The sequence below is a fragment of the Nannospalax galili genome, unplaced genomic scaffold, assembly GCF_000622305.1.
Source record: "Nannospalax galili isolate Female #2095 unplaced genomic scaffold, S.galili_v1.0 scaffold3233, whole genome shotgun sequence".
In the NCBI taxonomy this organism is placed as follows: domain Eukaryota; kingdom Metazoa; phylum Chordata; class Mammalia; order Rodentia; family Spalacidae; genus Nannospalax; species Nannospalax galili.
In genome coordinates this window covers 42,225-48,733 of record NW_008332515.1, presented here as the reverse complement: position 1 = coordinate 48,733, position 6,509 = coordinate 42,225, and the positions used below count along the sequence as shown (strand labels likewise).

Genomic DNA, 6,509 nt, shown 5'->3' with positions numbered 1-6,509 from the left:
TAAATGTGCATATGTGCTTATATATATTAACTTTTATCAAAGTAGGTTTTATAAGCATAATAAACTTAGAAAGAAATACATGGAAAGACTTTAAGAGCCAGGGATGGTAGGTGACCACAAGTAAAGTTTTCCACATGGCTGGGAACTTGTTCACATGAACTTATAGCAATGGTGATAGCATGCACAAGATTCATGCAAACTCAAACCAGATAAAAACCTGGCATAGAAGTGAAGAAATGGTAAGAAGCTCCAACCTTAGTTGAGAAACTATTGGTAAGTGATCACTGCTGAGAGAAGGGGAGTTGATCTTTAAGGGAGTGACACTACATAGGTTGACTAGGCTCTAATGGATGGACTAACACCAAAGGATATTTGGGTACCAGTCTTGACTTGATAGGCCTTAACATATATATAGAAGAATGCACGAAATCCGGAGGAGGAGTTGGGGGGCTCCAGGTAGAGGAGGGGGTCTAAATATGATCAAATTCAATTAAAAATTAATGAAAATAAATAAATAAATAGATAGATGATAGATAGATAGATAGATGATAGATAGATAGATAGATAGATGAAATAAATAAATAAATAAATAAATAAATAAATAAATAAATAAATAATTTCCAAGCTCTCTCTCTGTCTTACGGTAGCACAGATAACCCTGCAACGTCTTTTCTTCCAAACCAGGCTGGAACTGCTTCTGCCTTCGCTGCTCCTTCTGTATCTTTGTGGCCTTCCTGCCACCAGTAAAACAGAAGAGGCTCAAAAGGCAATCCACATAAATCCTTACACAAATGATCAATGAAAGTTTAATAAGTATTTATTCAATCAAATTAATGAGTTTATTGATTGATTACTTAATTAATGACCTGCAGCATTCTACCTAGCTGCTACAGCTCACTCCCCTGGACCATCTATGATGGAGCAAAGTAACAAGTGGATAAAGAAAACAAGTATTCTGGGTGCCTAGCAGGTATCAGAATTGTGACCCAAGTATTCAACAAAGACCACCTTTAAATAATATACTGTTAGATAATAATGCTTCCTGCTAACCTTTAATGTAGAGAGAATTAAAAATAGACACAGAGGGGCTATGGAGATGGCTCAGTGGGTAAAATGCTTGATGTTCAAGTATGAGGATCTAAATTAAAATCCGCAGCACTCAGGTAAAAACACATGTGTGACAGTGCTTGTCTGTAAGCCCAGAGCTCAGGAGTGGAGACAGGTAGATCCAGACAGACAGTCTATCCTAAAAGGCAAGCTCCAAGTCAGTGAGAGATGCTGCCTCAACACACATAAGGTGGAAAAGCAACTGAAGAAGACCTCCAGATGTCAGTCTCTGACCTCCACTCACACCCTCATGGGCAAGCATACCTGCATATACACATGCACTCACACATAACGGAGACAGAGAATCTATGTGCTCAAATCCTCCAACATCTTCAATTGTGATCTGGTTTTTCTCAATCAAATTATGCCATGGTAATGGCTGAGTTTTTAGATATGCATAAAAGGTACTCATAAGAAAATAGCTTCCAGTTTGGCAAATTTTAAAAGAAAACAGATGATTAAGACTGCAAAAACAACCCCAACACTGGCTTTTTGATTTCTATGACCAAAATCTGCCAAGTTCATTTAGATAAGACATTATTAAAAATAACAAACATGCCTGAGCTTGCAAACACGGCTATTTGAAAAAAAATGCAATGGAGAGAATTAATGACTGGCTTAAAACTAGAATGTGTGGTTCAAAAAGAAAAACTACCACGGTGACAGGTTTATCAGTAAGTCACAACACCGTGCAGCCTATGAATATGGAGAAGAGTGGGGAACAACATGGAAAGTGAGCAAAAACAGGACGCCACCTAAGTAAAGAAAGAAAAGCCATCTATGTCTTACAAGCTACTGCTATTACAATCTCTAACACTATCATGGTAACACTTCTGAGAAAAGTAATCTTCCTGTGCTTCACTATGCTTAAAGTTACAATGTCTCTACAAATGTGTATACTTTAGATAGCCACATGTGGGAACTGCTATTCACATAACAGTAAAAAGCCATCCATAAAAGCCAAAGCAACATTGAGAGTTTGTTTCCTATGATTATTTTTTTAATATTTTATTTCTTTTTTTGTGTGTATGAGTGTACTTGCCTGCATGTATGTGCGTGCACCCGTTTCATGCAATGCCACAGAGGTCAGAAGAGGGCTTTGGATTCCCCTAGAATTGGAGTTAAGGACATCATAGCTACCATGTGGGTGTTGGGAATCAAACCCAGGTCCTCTACAAGAGCAGTCAGTGCCCTTACCCACTGAGCCATCTCTCCAGCCCCTGTTTCCTATGATTATATGACCAACAAGACCATGGCATCAGAAGGAAAGAACATCTGTATTTGTTTCCCTTCTGTGGGCAAAACTGAAATTCTCTTCTATCTGCCTAACAGAGTCCTAGGGAAATTCTGATGAATGAATTGCAAGTTGAACGTCACAGAAGCAAAGTTCTTTGCTCTGTTCACTGACATATCCCAAATGCCCAACACAGCACCAGGCAATGAGTACACACTCAAAAAATATCTGCTTAATTGAACTACATCAAAAAATATGCAGTGTGTTGCAACGGTACTAGCTAAGTCAGCCCAAAATTGTTTTAAAATTTAAGCCATGACTTCTGTTAGATCATGGTGCTAATCACCACAAACGTCTGAGCCATGTTTCTCAAGACAACTCCACAAATCATGCCTTCAGCTCTAACCAATCTCCATAATGATCACACAATCAGAAGGATCTACAAGTGTGGTAAGCTTATTCCCACCTACTTTGAATATTTTGTCTCTTCTGTGAGTTCACCTTGGAGGTATCAGCATGTTCATTGTAATATAAGAGCATAAAATATTGTTTAAAATTAAGGATTGCCTTTTTCCTTTCTTCCTTCTTTCCTTCCTTCCACTTTGTGAAACTGGGTCTTGTTAGGTAGTTCTGGCTGACCTGATATTCATTATGTAGCCCAGGCTGGCCTCGAACTCCCCCAAATTCTTCCAACTCTATCTCCAGAGTGCTGGAATTATAAGTGTGTACCACCATGGCCAGGCTTAAAGATTCCTATTTTTAGCAATTGCACAACAAAGGCAGTTTAAGAAAATGGACTTCTGTCATCTATTTTAGCATCCTCCCAGTTTAAAAATAGATAAATAAAAAACAAGAAGAGGAAAATCATGTTTGGGTCTGTCTGGTCATACCATCTTTGTTCAAATGCCTAGAGGCAAAGTGCCCTGAAAACTAACCCCCAGGCAGTGAGAAAGCTGAGCTTCAGTCTGGTGAATTTCCATTAGACATAAGCCCAGTGGCACATGCCTTCAGTCCCAGCACTCAGGAGGCAGAGGCAGGCAGATATCTCTGAGATGAAGGCCAGCCTGCTTTCTATATAACAAGTTCCAGGCAAGCTAGGATTATTGGGAGGTCCTGTCTCCAAAAAACAAAAAGTCATGAATTTCACCAATTCTTGCACATCTAGTTCTGAGCTTCCCAGGCTGTGTAAGTGAAGGGTTTGAATCTAGTAGATAATAATCGACCATGTGAGTGTAAATGATCGAGTCCAGTCACTCAGCAGCTCAGTTCTACAGTTCATATTTTCAACAGATACAGGCTGGGTTTCCGTGGATTTCTGGAACACCATTAGCCCTAGTTTTTACGACTGTGGAGAAGTGACAAATTTATACACCTACTGACAATTTTAAAAACTTAGCTCAGATACCTGTAGCGACAGAGTGTTCCTGAACTTGGTAGACCTGAAGATTTTCCTTCCAGTAAGTCAGCAGGGCGGCTGGAGTACCCAGCTCTCAACAAAGTCAGGAAGAACTAACCAGAGGCCAGTTGAACGCGAGACATTTAAAATGCTGAATTGCCAGTTCGCACTAGAGACGCGGCTGTTTTTCTTAGTGGGTAAGAATCAACTAGAGAAATTAAGTTTAATTCATTAAAAACGTGCAAGTCGGATGTGTTTTTAACAGACCACATAATGTGATAAACATTTTAGGGAGTAGGGGAGGGTGAAAAGCAAGGAACCGAGAGAATCCGAGGGAAAGGCGATCTGTCTTGCATGGCAAGTGTGCATCTGGAAACCGCAGGAAACCGAGATCAAAGGCACTCCCTCTCCAGCCACCTGCCCCGAAACTCAGTCTGAACCCCGCAGGGTACAGACAGGGCCCTGGGCACGTGCATCCCTCCCTAACCCAACAGGTGGCCAGATTTAGGGGCAGAGGAGAATGGAGCGTCCAGTCCGGGTCCTCCCCAGGCTCCAACCCCGCTGCTCCGCTACCCTACCTCGAAGGATGCCGGGCACAACCGGATCGGAAAGCGGGAAGAGCGGGAACTGAGCTCCCACACCCGGCCAAGGGAATCAGGGGGTTGCAGCACCCGCGAAGAGTACAGGGGACCCGTCGGGGACCGGGCGCCCGCACTCCGCAGCCCTCGGCGCAGTCCCGGGTCCTCACCTCTCGGGGAGAGCTGCGGCGCTGGCGGCGAGTCATACCGCTGAGCCGCGGCCCCTTCCCCGGCCCCAGGCTCCTAGTCGGTGCGACCGAGGGGCGGGGAGCGCACGGGGCGGAGGCTCCGCGGGGGCTGGGCGCTGGGCAGCGCCGGCGGGACAGAGTCACCCGGGAGATCCCACCGCCCGGCCTCCGAAACGTCCCGGCCCTGCAGCCCCGCCAGCCCCGCGGGCTGCGCTGCGGGGCAAGCGACCCGGACTCGTCCCAGGATCCCCTCTGCGCTGGGGCTCCGCCAGGGGTGAGGGGCGCGCGGGGGGACCCGCCTCCGGGTTATGTTATGCTGTGGGCCGTGGGGTGAGCCAGCTCGATCGCGGACTGCAAGACTCTCCCCGGAATCACCTTACGCAACTCGGACCTAAACCAGCCAAGGAGGTTTAGGGTGCTCTCAAAAACTGTTTCCCTGCAGGGTCAAAGAGCAAGTTCTCCCGAAAATATACAAGGACTCCACGTGTATCTGGCGGGGATCTGCACCCGACAGCCGGTCCCAACCACTGCAGAGCTCAGCAAAGTGTGGGCCACAGTGGAGTGACCAAAGGGACCTGGGCTCACTTCTGCAAAGCTCATGATTTGAGCCTGTTTCATCTGTAGAATAAAGAAAATAAGCGCCTGCTTCACTGGGTTGCTGAGAGGAGGAAAAGTCCCCAGTAAACTTTGTTGGCTTAAACCTGAAGAAAGGGCAGCCCTAGCCCGCCAGGAGGCACCGCGTTGAGGCTGCTCCAGGCTAGCCTTTGGGGGGGTAAGCACGCTCCTCAATCTACCTGCATGGTGTGACTCCGACAACAGAAGTGGTCCACCTGGGAACTTGTTAAATGCACCCCTAAGCCAGTCTTCATTTCAACAAGATTTACTGGTGGTTCTGATGAACGTCAAAGTTTGAAAAGAAATTAGACTTCTGAAAAAATTGAGTCACTGGTCAAAAATAGGCAGTATTCTACTTTGAGTTTTGGTGTGTAGTTGTTGGAGGGAAGGTGCTGATACTTATTTTCCATTTTTAAGAACCTCATAGTCCAGGCTGACGTTGAACTCCCAGGCCTCCTATCTTCAGTCCTTAGGTTCCCAAACGCTGGGATGACAGAGGCACTCTGGAATTTTTAAATAACAGGCTAGTAGGGTGGGTGTGGGGCTCCATCCGAGGTGCTGGACTAATATTCCTGAGACTCTGGGTTCAACCCCCAGCACCACACAAACAAGCAAAAAACAAACAAACAAACAAAAAACAGCCTCTGAAGTGCTTTCTCATTTTGCCCTCTGGCAATTTTGTCTGATCCTTTCAAAACCCTCACCTTCCTGCTCTATAAGAATAAATCTTGATTTAAGTCCTTTCACGAAACTCTAGTTTAGATCTAAGGGATTAGTGACTATGTGTTTAAAGCACACATTAGAAGGAACAAATCAGCTTGTGGAAGAATTCATTAGCATTGAAATGAGCCTATAAATGCAGGGGCAGCAATAAGCCCTGACCCCTCCGCTGTGAAGGTCTTTAGGTTAAAGACTTGGAAACCTTTGTGTTTCAGAAAAATACTTTTCTCGGTTAAAAACTATTATCAGTGGCAAATAAGTCTCTTCTATTATAATATAGGCCAATCTTTTTTTCATTTTTAAAAAAATTTTATTTTAAATTTTTTTCTCTTTTAAAAGTCTCTTTTTTTCCAGTTAATTATTTAATAATCACATACTTAGAAGAAGCATTTCATTACAACAGCATTGACATATTCAATAACAATTTTCTGAGCTAAGATGCATCTCTTTCAAAATTGGCTGTAAATTTTTAGGTTTACAGTTGAATTATTACAGTTATACAATATTGTACTTAGTATAAACCCTATAAGACATAAAATTAAATGAGCTTTTAACCTTTACAACAATATCTCCATTTCATTGGTAAAATACACAATTTCATAAAGAAAAATTCATTTTCAATGCAATTGACATTAAGATGTTTGCACATGCGTTTCTAATCTCTATATATC

The 6,509-nt window shown here is 43.5% G+C and overlaps 1 protein-coding gene across 3 annotated transcripts in view; it reads right to left on the bottom strand.

Moving 5' to 3' along the window:
* Nucleotides 1-4,614, bottom strand: part of Slc16a12 (solute carrier family 16 member 12) — a 118,138-nt gene extending 113,524 nt beyond the window's left edge. For 2 of the 3 annotated variants that reach the window (XM_008827496.2, XM_029560830.1), the window contains exon 1: nt 4,316-4,579. The gene's annotated coding sequence lies outside the window, so the exon portion shown is untranslated. Of the gene's footprint in view, nt 1-4,315 lie in introns of all 3 variants that reach the window. The other variant, XM_029560827.1, reaches the window with a different exon arrangement.
* Nucleotides 4,615-6,509: the final 1,895 nt, after the last annotated feature.